The sequence below is a fragment of the Sminthopsis crassicaudata genome, chromosome X (assembly GCF_048593235.1).
Source record: "Sminthopsis crassicaudata isolate SCR6 chromosome X, ASM4859323v1, whole genome shotgun sequence".
Lineage (NCBI taxonomy): Eukaryota > Metazoa > Chordata > Mammalia > Dasyuromorphia > Dasyuridae > Sminthopsis > Sminthopsis crassicaudata.
The window spans coordinates 83653112-83666446 of NC_133623.1; the positions used below are offsets into that span (position 1 = coordinate 83653112).

The 13335-nt window shown below is 36.8% G+C and overlaps 1 pseudogene; it reads left to right on the forward strand.

Annotated features, from left to right (window-relative positions):
• The first annotated feature begins 350 nt into the window (after positions 1–350).
• LOC141549087 (synaptonemal complex protein 3-like) lies at positions 351–13080 on the forward strand (annotated as a pseudogene).
• The last annotated feature ends 255 nt before the right edge of the window (positions 13081–13335 follow it).

The following is a 13335-nucleotide window of genomic DNA, read 5'->3' on the forward strand; positions in this document are numbered from 1 at the left end:
TGAGGCTTTGGTGCAGGACTTTAGTAATGAATGATACTTAGCCTAAAACCATTTATTTAGTGTTTTCTATGTGCAAGGCACTAGTCTAAATTCTGAGGATACAAAGAAACACAAAAGGCAGTCTCTGTCCAGAGATATGCCCACATCTCTAAGTACAAAAAAGCTATATAGGATAACTAGGAAATAATCAGCAGAGGAAGGGCATTCGATTTAAGATGGAATGGGAAAGACTTTCTGTAAAAGGCAGGACTTAATCTGAGATTTGAAGAAAACCAGAAGGGAGAAATGAGGGAGGAGAAATGGCAAGTGGAGACAATGCATGCAAAAGGGTATTTACTGCATTGCAAAGTATGAGGGGAAGGTGAGTAAGGTGTAAGAAGACCAGGGAGAGGTAGGCCAGGGCATAAAAGGCTTTGAATGCCAAGTGGAGGATTTTATATCGGCCCCAGAACAGAGTCCTGAGGAACACCCGTGGGTAGTCATAACGTGGATGAATGTCCAACAAAGCATCCCAGGAAAGAGAAGGCTGGTAGGTGGGAGGAGAACGAGGGCAGAGGAATGTCCCAAAAACCTAGAAAAAAGAATCAATGAGAAGGTGATCAATGAAGTTATAGGCTGCAGAGAAGCCAAGAAGGATGAGGGGCTGAGAAGGCACTATTGTATTTCCCCTTGCCTATGAAAGCCAATATTTTCCATAATACTTACTGAAATAGTTGGGAGTTGCTTTTAAACATTTTATTTGTGGTATGCACTTGGCTTTTTTGTAAAAAAAAAAAAAAAACTTTTCCTTAATGGATTCAACCAACAACCATATTAAATATTTAAGATAGATGCTATTATTCCAATTTTACAGATGGGGAAACAAGGCAGAGTGAAATTAAGTTTTAGCAAAGTTTATATATTGTTAGTGGCATAACCCATAGACCTTGTCAGGATTGTCAAAACCCTTGCTACCAGAATTAACTAAATAAATAAATGAATTAATTACATAAGTAAAATATCAGGGGAGGGAATTAGTTGGGCTGAGATTAAAGTGAATGACATTGCTGGGATTCATCAGGAAATGATTATCACTCTAATGCACTGATGGTGGAGTTGTAAACTAGTCCAACCATTTTGGAGAAAACTTGGAATTACAAGAAAAGGGCTATAAAAACTGTGCATACCCTTTGACCTAGCAGTGCTACTACCAGGTCTACCTCCCAAAGAGATCAGAGAAAAAAGGCAAAGGAACGAACTCTAGATGTACAAAAATGTTTATATTAGTTCTTTCTGTGATGGCAAAGTTTTGGAAACGGCATGGGGAATGGTTGAACAAATTGTGGTATATGATTGTGTTGGAATACTGTTGTGCTGAGAAATAATGAAGAGAATGGCTGCAGAAAAACCTGGTATGTCTTCTATGAACTGATGTGAAGTGAATGAGCAGAACCAGGAAAACATTGAACACAGTAACAGCAACTCTGTAAGGATGATTAGCTATCAAATACTTACTCTGATCAAGACATTTCCAAAGGATTCATGGTGAAAAATGCTGTCCACCTCCAGACACAGAATTGAACTCTGAGTGTGGACTGAAACAGACTTTTTTTTTACTTTATTTTCTTACTTTTTATGTGTTTTTTTTCCTTTTGCATGATAGTTAACATGGAAAAATTATATGGAAATAATACCAGCAGTTGTGGGAATTAGTAAAAGTTTTATGTGAAAGGTGGTCTTTTGCTATATCTTGAAGGAAGTTACGGATTTAACAAGACACAAAGGAAATGGCCTTCATAATTATTTGGACTTCTTTCTGCATATATTCTTTATGTGTCAGTGTATATCCATGTCTCCAGCAGAATGCAAGTTCTTTAAAAGCAGGGATCGTTTTGTGCTTTGAATTTATACTTGACATTTAATACCTAACTTGTCTATAGTTAGAAGTTAGCATTTGTTGATGGTCTGTTTATTCCTTACTTGTGCTCACATCTTTCCTAGATATGTTAGATATACATATCTTAAGTCTTTGTCAGATTTAATCTTTGGATTTAAAAGTAGTGTTTAAAATATTTTATTTATTACAGTAAGAAATTGCCTAAAGGAAAACATGCCGGGAAATCTGGGAAACTAGCAAGGAAAGCTCAAGTGAGGCAAGCTAATGACTTTGACAAGGAAGATGAAAAGATCTGAGTGATTCTCAAGAAGATGCTGAGGAAGGTATAAGAAACTTGCACCTTGGTAACAGTGATGTGTGCTACTCTTTTTCTTTTTTTTTTTTTTTTTATGTGCTACTCTTAGTTTCACGAAATGCACTGGAATTGTATATCTTATAATGCATCAAATGTAAATGGATAGTTTATATTCTCCCCCAAAATGTGCCTTTAGCTCATGTGCCTGTTACCCATGTAATGTGTGTGGGCTGTTGTTATGGCCTTTAAGCGCTCTGATTCTCTACGATGAGTCAGGTTTGATAGATGGGTGGAAGTCCTGAGCTTTGAGAGGTTTGGGTTTCCTTGGTCTCTTTAAGCTGATACCGGCTACGTCCACTCCCTGCCTTCATTACCAGGTGACCTTTTTGAGTCACCAGGACTGAAATCTCAACATCCTTTAGCCACTTTAGAAAGGCGCCTCGCTAGAACTAGCTAGATCTAGTGCTCCTCCAGCCACACACAGTTACTGGGCGTACACATTAAAGCTTTTCCATTTTGGCAGCAGCCGTCGGAACTGGCTCACCAGCGGCGCAGCCTTTGGGCCCCCAGTTACCACCCGCCGCAACTGTATGCCCGCACTTGTGAAAACAAAACGTGGTTTGGAAAGGCTTTACTGTCCCATGGCTTAAAAGGTCAAAAGATGACAAATACTACTTCATGAGAATCTTCCCTAGCAGCAAACTGAGATTCAGATGTTCTTTGTCCTATTTCTAGGAGACACTGCAGTCATTGAAAAGCATGGGGTAAAAAGATCTGCTACAGTCACTACTGGTGGAGCAGTTGAAGAAGGTGTGAGGTAATATGATTAAAACAGTTTGTTTCTTTCAGTTAATTTTTAAAAATTAGTTTTTAGTGATATATTTTGTTTTTTATATCATAATTTCTCCGGTATGATTGACTCCCCCGCCTAGAAAGCCATTCATGTGACAATTATTTTAAAGATCTCCCTAATCTCCACAGAAATAATGTTTAAAAAGGAAGAGGGAAAAGGAGCACAATTGATGACTATTTTGGAAATGACGTATAATGCGCCACAATTGTGGACTCCTGTACAAAGGCAGCATGTGTAGCCATGTGACTCTCAGATCATGCTTGAAAGTTGCCACATTCACTTTGGACTTTTGTGTGTGTGTGTGTGGGGGGGGGTTCATTTATATTGTTACCGTTTTATAGTTTGTTTTCTTGGCTTTTTTTGCTTTACTTGGCCTCAATTCGTGTACATCTTTCCGTACTTCTCCCCATGTACTAATTCATCATTTCTTCCTTCCCTAGTCACTGGGCAAATACTTGTATTGCAATTGGGGGTTATCACAAGTAGTGCTGCTACAAATATATTGGTGGTTATGGAGACTTTCTTCTTATTCATATGTTCTGTTACGTATAAGCTCAGTAATGGAACCATTTCACCTTAGGTCAAAGGGTACGGTCATTTTGATCACTTTCTGTGCATAATTCCAAATTGCTTTCCAGAATTCTTGTGCCAGTTCCCTGCTCCACTGCAGTGCATCGGTGCACCTAACGTCCCATAACGGCTCTCGAATCGAGTATTGCCATTTGGTGGGCCTCTTGCCAATCCACAGGACATGAGGTCGTTTTGGATTGCACGTCTCTTCTCAATCGGGACTTAGTTGTGAATGCTCTGCAGTTCTTCCTGTAAGAACAGTTCGTTCCTATCCTTTCACTGTGGATCTGTTAGGGAACAGGTACTAGTCACTCATATACATGCACACATCTGTTCACTGTTAATGTGTCTCAGATACCAAAGCCTTATCAGAGAAATTGGATAAAGATTGTTTTTCCCACACCACTGCTTCCCTTCCTATCTGGGTACATCAGTTTTGTCGTCTTTGAGCTTTTCAGTTTCCTGTAATGAGTTCTGTTAATAAAGCCTAATCCCTTATTTGGTTAAGAATGCATCTTCCTACCCAATAACTACCTTTGGTAGTTATTTGGATGGAGATTTTTTTTTCTGTTTTGTTTCATTTTTTAATTTGATTTTGTTATTATTTGTTACTAAAGAAGTGGCTTTATTTTCTAGGTATCATTTTGTATATTGAGGGTTTATCTATTTCATTTCCTACGTGTTTATTTTACATTAACTTTAATTAGTTTATTTCTTGATTCCCTAATATTTCCCAAGTGTAGCATATCAGCCAAAACAGAATTGTTATTATGCACTTTTATGCATTTATTTTTTTCTTTTGTCTTAATTGTTGAATATTATCAACTAACAGTATGAGAGAGAGGGCATCCTCACTTTACATACATACATACATACATATGTATGATGTAAGGAAGGGAAGAAGTAAGAATACAAAGATGATGATGATGAAGAAATACAAGAACATATATATGTGTATTTATATATACACAATTTTACATATATATACATATATATATATATATATATATATATATATATATATAAAATTATATTTTATACCTACTGTATGGTCATTACATATGGCACATGCCTTTGGTTTTAGATGCTTTTATGATATTAAAAGATATCCTTCTAAGCTCATACTTGGCAGGTTTTTTAGTTAAATATTTTAATAGAAGACTACTTTGATGCAAATAGAAAATGCACTATGAAAAAATATTCTTTTCAATGTATAACTCAATTGTTCCTTTTTAGGAGGGAAATACAGAGCATGTTGGAAACTTTTGGAGGTACGTTGGAAGATTCCATTCTACTAAAAGACATTCTTTTGTATAAAGCCTGTGCTTGGAAAAGTTGGAGAAAACAGTCCAATTCTAGGATTGCTAGTCTCTGGGAGGGGCTCTGGTCCTTCCTTATGTGTGTTTCACGTGCGTTTGGTTTTGGAGATGCATCTTCCTCATTGTCGTTTGCTCATTTCTAATGGGGAGAGCCGATAATAGCTGTGCTGCAGGGGAGCACTTAGTGGGCATGCATTTTGATATTCACATTGGAAAAAGAACTGGGGAGATCCAGCCTGAATTCAGAAAGAATTAATTAAATGTCTGCTATGTTCCAGACACAGTACTGGGAACTGGGCATGCAAAGAGAAAAAGGAAGCCTTTATTCTCTCAGCGGGCATTTTGTGTCCCCCCAAATGACAGGAATCGTTGATCTTGGCCTAGAAGTGACCCAGAAGCCACGTTAGGGCATCTCTGCTAGGTGGCACCCTGAAGTAGGGAACGGGTCCTGGAGCCAGGAGACTTCCTGGGTTTCTCTGTTTGCCTCCAATGAATCATCTGCATAATGTAGACAATGAAAGCACAGTCTCTCTGGGCTCTTGTGATGATAAAAGGAGGGGATATTGGTAAAGCCCTTAGCCACCTCTAAAATGCAACATACATGCTGCTGTCAGCTCCTCCCCCCCCACAGAGAGAGCAAAGGGACACCATTGAAAGTTGTGACTTGTCCCAGCTCATGGGACAATGGCAGACTTAGCGTTGGAACCCAGATCCTTTGATTCCAGATCCATCACTTTTTTCCATTGCAACATACTCTAAACAAGTTAAAGGAGATATGTATGCTTTCATTTTCCAGAGGTCCTCTAAATTAATTGATATTTTGTATCTTGACTAGAAAATGTCATCAAATTTATGACTTAAAAACCATGAAAGGCTGAGACTTCATCCTTAAAAATCTTTTATATACACACATGTATATACACATGTAATCTAGGAAAGAAAGAATAAATTACCCTTTATTTAAACTTATTCAAAAAAAGGAGAGATAAATTATGTAATCTGAGGTTGGAACCACTGGGTTTTATGTTATTATTTAAAGAATATCTATAGTCTACCTGGAAGCATTTCTCTTAGAAAATAAGGTTACCCATTAGAGAAAGAGCCACTTTTTTGCAATTGTTGATAAATTTATATTTTAAATTTAAATATAACAAGACTTGATAGTATCAATGAACTGAATGCAAGTCATTTTTTAAATTATATTGTCACTATGTAAGCTTCTCAAAATGAAATTTTGATGAATATTTTATTATAGATGGTATTAACCAAGTTCTTCTTGCAAAGAGGGAAAGATTGGAAATGTATACTGAGGCTTTTCTTAAAGAAAGTAATCAGAAAACTGAGCGAAAACATATGAAAAACAAAGGTAAGGATTTATTTTTCTTAATATCTTTTTTTCAACTTGAATGCCAAATGTACCTTGAAAAAGTATTTTCATTTTGAGATTTTTGGTGTATTACATGAAAAACATCTTCAAGTGTTTGTCCTTTAGTATGAGAAGAGATTTTACTATCCCCTTGTCCATCTTCTAAGTCCTCAGGGAAAGTCACTTCATCCCCAAGATCAGTGTTTTTCCCTCTCATGCTGTGAAATACTTTCCTCCTGACCCTCGTTCTTTGATCACATCCCAATAGTTTTTCTCTTGTCTCTGATGGCCCCTTCAATTTTTCTGAGTGAGCCCTGAGTAGGTGACTGCTTGCCAGATCTGCTCTAAAGCAGAGGGGCCAGAGATATGATCCCTGAACCTACTGAGTTCTGAGGGGGCTTTGAACCAGATTAGAATGTCATTGGAAATTTTGAGCAAAATAAGTGAAAATACAAAAAAGTGGATAGCATTACATTTTAGAACTCATTCACTATGTGGCTCACTGGGACCTTTATGTATACATTGGTGGCCCTTCTTTCTGTTTGAGTTTAACTCCACTTGCTAGACTTCTGAGAGGCTTAATCTGAAATTTTATCATTCCCTTCAGTGACTCTTATCTTTCTGTCTGTTGTTAAAGACTTTGTTTTTAGGTCTTTTCTTTCTGTATTTTCTACTTTGGGAGAGCTATTCGTTTCGTTTGGTTTCAAGTTTTTTTTTTTTTTTTTTTTTTTTTTTTTTTTTTTTTTTTTTTTTTTTGTGCAGAACTACCAATTCTAATTTCTCCATCAGGCTACAGATTCTTATTTTGATTGTCCTGTTAAAAAATGAGAATGTAGAAAAAGTCAGAGGGAATAGAAAAAGAATAAAAATTTCTGTTTGTAAGCACCTCACATATACTTCCTAATTTTGTTCGCGCAATATTTCTGCAAGGTAGGGCTGTTATTCGTATTTTACAGTTGAGGAAACTGAGCCAAACAAGTTATCTTTCCAATCTCTTTTATTTACACATTCTGTACATCTAGAGTGCCCCTTTTCCTCCCAAATTTTATGCCTATTGACCTCTTTCTTTCCCACCTCTTATGTTCCAGTTAAAATTTTCCCTCTTCCATAAAACCCTTTTAATTCATTAAGCTGAAAATTTTTTTTTTCAGATAGATTACCTCATCTGCTTTTTAAAAAATAAAAAAAAGCTTTTTGAAAAACAAATTTGTTTTTATTAGAAAAACATTTGTTATTTTTGTGTACTTATGAGTTTATAAATTATTTTATGAACTTTGTTGGATCAACCATTGAATGAAATCTGTGTAGTGTGAAAGGAGAAAAAAAGTGAAATTAAATATATGCTGAAATCTTATCTATCTTAATGATGTCATAAATCATGTTCACATTTTAAAATGAACCCATTTAAAGTATAAAATAGATAACAAAAACCTATTGTGAACTAAAATTAATTTTTCTTTGTATTTTTTGTTTCCATGATTTTTTTAGAGGCACTTAATTTGGAAGAACAAAAATGTGTTTTTCCCAAACAAGTATATCTCAATTTAATTTTTTTTTCAGTTCACAAAAAAATCTATATTATCCCCCTTCCACTTCTTCCAATTGGAAAAACATATTTTCTGTATTCGTGATAAAAAATTCCACCTTTTTTCAAGAGCAAAAGGCAACAAATAAAATTTGTTTTTTTTACAGAGAAAAACTGTATAAAGTCAGCCAGCAGAAAACTGAGGATTGTTGCCCTAACACAGGGACTCCTATCTCTGTAGTTGTTAACCATTTTGCAAATCAGATTCCTACTCCACATTTTCTATTAATTTTATTTCTATTTTGAGAGACTTTTGAGAGTCACAGGAAAGCATTTAATCCGGAGAAAAGCAGTATAAGAAAAGCAAGCAATGGAATATTCTCTGTCTCTGTGGATAAATGAAAGCAATTCCCTACACATTCCAGAGAGAGACAATAATTTATTTTAGCTATAATAATTCAGTTATTTCTGAACTTAAAATCCACTGGCAAAAGGATACGGTCCACTGCTACCTGCTGCATGGACTAAGAGAATCTTTGGGCTCAGCTATCAGAACTCAGATACTCCTGAGTTCAGGAGTGCCATGGCTATCTCATTCCATGTGCTGTGCGTTCTGCCTTCTTGCAACTTTAGCCTGTAGCTTTCCTTTCGTGGCACTGCTCACCTCTACTTCGCCAGCTTTGCTGTTTAACACCCCTACCCCACCTGTCAGCAAACTGTCTGCCCTTAAGAGTCTTGGCCTGGTGATGTGATGCTCCTAGAAAGGAACAAAGAAATGGGAAATGTAGCCCAGAACATTTCTTCAGTGAATGATGTTCTTGTGACATCCTAGAAATCCTGGTCACTCTTCTCTATGACCGTAACCCAAAGTGATAAAAATGACTCAGTTTCAAAAAACCAAACAAACTTGTATTTACCAACTTCCATCAAAAAGCTTATTATAGTATGAATGTCCTACCCTTTTTATGTTACATTAATTACTTCTATTTCAAGGATCTAAGATGTCATCCATATGAGTAGGTGTTCTACTGGTGCAGATTGTAACCGCTCCATGCCCTAGTACTTTGTCCTAATGACTTGTTAAGGTAACAGAAAAAGTCGCTATCTGGTGACCCTCTTCTGGCAGTGTCTCTGAATCTAGAAAGGTTGATGCTGTGATGGCAGATAGGCCATTGCTGTGTGTTTTAAAGTTTGATTTCATTTGGTAGAATTTTCTCTTCTGGGTAACACCTCAGGATCACCCTCCCTTTATGATAAAACACTTTATCAGTTATGTAAATTGTTCAGTTAATTGAGGAAATTGATTAATTTAATTTTAGCAATGCTAATGATGGTGTTCAAAATTCTTTTGACAGGCAGAAACTCAACCAGGAATATTCTCAGCAGTTCCTGACACTGTTTCAGCAGTGGCATCTGGATGTTAAGAAAACTAAGGAAGAGGAAGCAAAATTAGCTGTTGGTATCATGCTTGGCATACTTGAGAGTTGATATGCTAGATCTAAGTGTAGAAAATGCAGATAACTGCCTGGTAATAATTCTGTGAGGTGGAATAAGCTGCTCTTGTCCATAGCTTGCTCTGTTTTGTGGTCTTGTTAGCTGTTACACCTCAGAGATCAAACTCGGCATGGACCAGAAAAGCCAGTTTTCTTCTACTTTATTGTTTCATTTTCCTAATAGCAACCTGATACAAATATTCCCCCATTTTATAGATAAGGGAACTAAAGCTCAGGAAATTTTAATGAATCGCTTATGGCCATGAAATAAAGAATTGTCAGAGCCAAAATTTTAACTCAGTGCTCTTTCTTTTGCATGTTTCTTGTTCATTTTATCATGGCTTCCTTCCCTCTTCTTAAAAAAGAGAGAGAGTACTTGAACTGTGGAGCTAAGTTTAGTAACTTAGTAATCACAACTTATGTGATAAATCACAACTTACGTGATGAAATATTTTAGATTTTCTTTGTGATTCTTAAATCGCCAAAGTACTTCTATAACTGTTATTTAAAAATTACTTGTGCAGGATAGTGTAATTAGAAGTGGCTCTGGAGTAGTTTTACTTGCAGGATTTTAAATGTAGGATTTTGAACCTTCCATTATATCCTGGTGCCTCATTTGGACTGATAGAAAAAAATTGCTTGCTTTCAGGACCGATGCCTCCACAGTTATGCCAAGTCTGTTCTCCCAGCGCTTCGGTTACTTAGGTTACCATTGTTTTCTTATGGATCGCCTACGAGTTAACTAAGCATGCCTTGTATTTGAAGTTCCACATTGATCAGTTAGGGCCCAGTTACTTTAGGTTGCCCATCTCTGATAATTTGTGATTTCATGTTAAGAATGATAAGGTTTTTCTTTTAGAATAACAGACTTGATTGTATTTCCCATAGCACATGACACAGTCTTGCAAATGCATAAATATTTGTTGAATTGGCACTTTTAGCTACTGTGTATTTTTCTGTATAATTCATTTATGTTGAAATAACAGGCATACTGTAGCTAAACATTCCAACAACTCATATGATCAATAAATATATCAGCAATTTAGCAAATATGTAGCATTTATAATGTGCATTTGCTGTGGAGAGATACAAATGTTAATATAGCACTTTTTTGCAGAACATTTGAAGTTTCATCTCATTTGATGCTCTCGAATTGGTGAGACAGGTGCTATTATGACCCCCATTTTCAGATGAGTGTGGGAGGGATCGAGTGATTTGCCCAGGGTGCTATAACTAGTAAGTGTCTGATGCAGGCTTCAGAGCCAGGTCTTCCAGATTTTGTCTGCTCTGTCTCCTGCCCTACCTTGTTTATAAAGAAGCCAAAATTCTTCTCTTGGGAGTTTATAATTTCATGAGAAGAGACGCTCTGTACATAGGGAAGAAATAAGAGAGAAAGGCAGAAGGAGGGATTCACGAGATCGAATTTGTAAGAAGGCAAGGATGAGAAGCATCTGGCTGGTTGGAAGGGGAAGGAGAGGGACTTGTCGGCAAAAGGAACTTTGTGAACCAAGCTGCTGTAGCAGGTGGGAGAGTGGTTTGTGTTGGGAACCATGAGCAGAGGGGCTGGCTAAAGTGGTTTGGAGACTACAGGTTAGGACCAGCCACATGCTCAAACATCTCCAGGGCTAGAACAAACAATTCAGGTCTGATTATTATTTTTAATTAATTTATTTTAATACGCATTGCTTTATGAATCATGTTGTGAGAGAAAAATCAAAACCAAAGGGAAAAACCATGGGGAAGAAAAAAAAAGCAAATGTAGCATGTGCTGATTGACCATCAGTCTCCTCAGTTCTTTTTCTGGTGCAGACAACATTTTCTGTCCAAAGTCTATCGGGATTACTTTGGATCACTGAACCAGGGAGAAGAACCAAGTCTTTCCTAGTTGATCATCGCACATTTTTGCTGTTATTGTGTACAGTGATTTACGGGTTCTGCTTGTTTCTCCCAGCATCAGGTCGTGTAAATCCTTCTAGCCCTCCTAAAATGAGCTTGATCACCATCGTTTATATAGAACAATAATATTCCATTGCCTGCATGTACCACAGCTTATTCAGCCATTCAAGGCCTTATTCCCATGATGGGCATCTAAGCACGTTCCAATGCTTTCTTGCCACGCAAAGAGTTGCTATAAACATTTTGGCCCACGTGGGACCTTTGTGCTCCTTTACAACATCCTTGGATGCAGACTCAATATCCGTAGTGGTACTTCTGGGTCCAAGAGTAGGCACACTTTGAGAGCCCTTTGGGCATCGTGCCAGATTGCACCCCAGAATCATTGGATCATTCCACCAACAATAATGTCCCAGGTTTCCCACATCCCCCCCAAGATTTATCATCTTTCCCTGCCATCTCAGCCAATCTGAGAGGTGTGAGGTGGGACCTCAGAGTTGTTTTCATGAGCATTTTTCTAATCAATAATGATTTAGAACATTTTTCTACGAATACAAATGGCTTAAATTTTGTCATCTGAAAATTGTTCATGTCCTTTGATCAGATGTGATTGTTATACCTGATTCATGATTGTTTATACCATACTGCTGACCAGTTCTCACAAATCAGCTCATTTCATGTCCTCTATATCTTGAAGCTCTCTTCTAAACTAGGTTTTACCACATAATAACTGTCAGCAATTAATAGTAAGCCTATCACTCGGTTTTGGCTTTCGTTGTATGCTTACAGGAACAAATGTTCATATATGTATGCCTGCATACTAGAGGCAGTGAGGTGGTACAGTGGATACTGCTTTGAACCAGGTTCTCCTGAGTCCAAATGTGGCCTCTGCCATTTAATTGCTATGTGACCCTGGGGGAGTCAATTAAATTCTGTCTAACAGAGGTCCTCATGTGTAAAATGAGAATATAATAGTATCTCCGTCTCTGGGATATTAAGGTTAACACAAGATATTATTAGAAAAGCACTTTGCAAATCATAAGTGCTTTATAAATACTACCTACTATTTCTATACCTTTATTGAGCACCCACTGTGTGCTGGAAAGAGAAAATTTAGACATAACATGATCCCTACATTAATGAGATTTATAGCCTAGTATGAAAGGTATATGATTTTTACAGAAACAACGCATAGTAAATACACAAAGAGGGGTAAACAACAAACTGTGCAATCTGAATATGGAACTGTTATTATTCATTAAAACTATGGGAAAGACCTTAATGAAGAACTCATCGTTACTCTCAAATCTTCCTCTCTTTCTTACTTCCCTTTTTCTGTTGAGGGCACCACTATCATAGTCTCCCAGGTTTGCAACTTCTAAGTCATTCTCAATTCAGATAAAAATAAAGGAGAGGAATAGATTTGGATGGAGGGGGATTCTTGTCTTTTTTGCTATTCAGGGGTTAAGATAACATTCATACCTAATCTTTCCATCTAGCTAAATTAGGTGTGACCTTTTCCTTTTGATATGTTTTAAGAATTTTTTTATACTGATGGGGAAATAGAATATTAGGTTATGGTGATAATGAATTTGCCACTATTCAATTATTGAATTTAATGTTGAATTTTTTAGCCATAATTTCCATTTTGTAAGATCGTGACTATCTTATTTTTGTTTTTAGAATATAATTCAACAACAACTAAAGATGTTTCAAAAAGGCAGAAAGATTCAGAGCCAGAGACTGAATACCATTAAACAGCAATATGAACAGTTCTTAAAGGTCTGGTATATGCATGGTCTTCATACATTGTTAAAACTTAATTTCAACATTAACAGTTTTCTGAATTGATGGAAAATGTTTACAAACACGGTTTCAGTATTTCATCATGTCCTAGAGTTTACCCTTGTCTTTCTATGTTGCTAAAGTACAAACTGATATTTTATGAATCATCTAATAGGAAATAATAAGTGCCTACTGCATGCTAAGCTCTGTGCTAAGCACGGGGAAGCAAAGGCAAAGAAAGACAATCTCTGCTCTGAAGGAGCTCCGAGGTGGAGACAGCATGTGAACAACTGTGTACAAAGAAGCTATAGGCAAGGTGAATTGGAAACAATCAATAGAAGGAAGGCACTAGAATGAAGG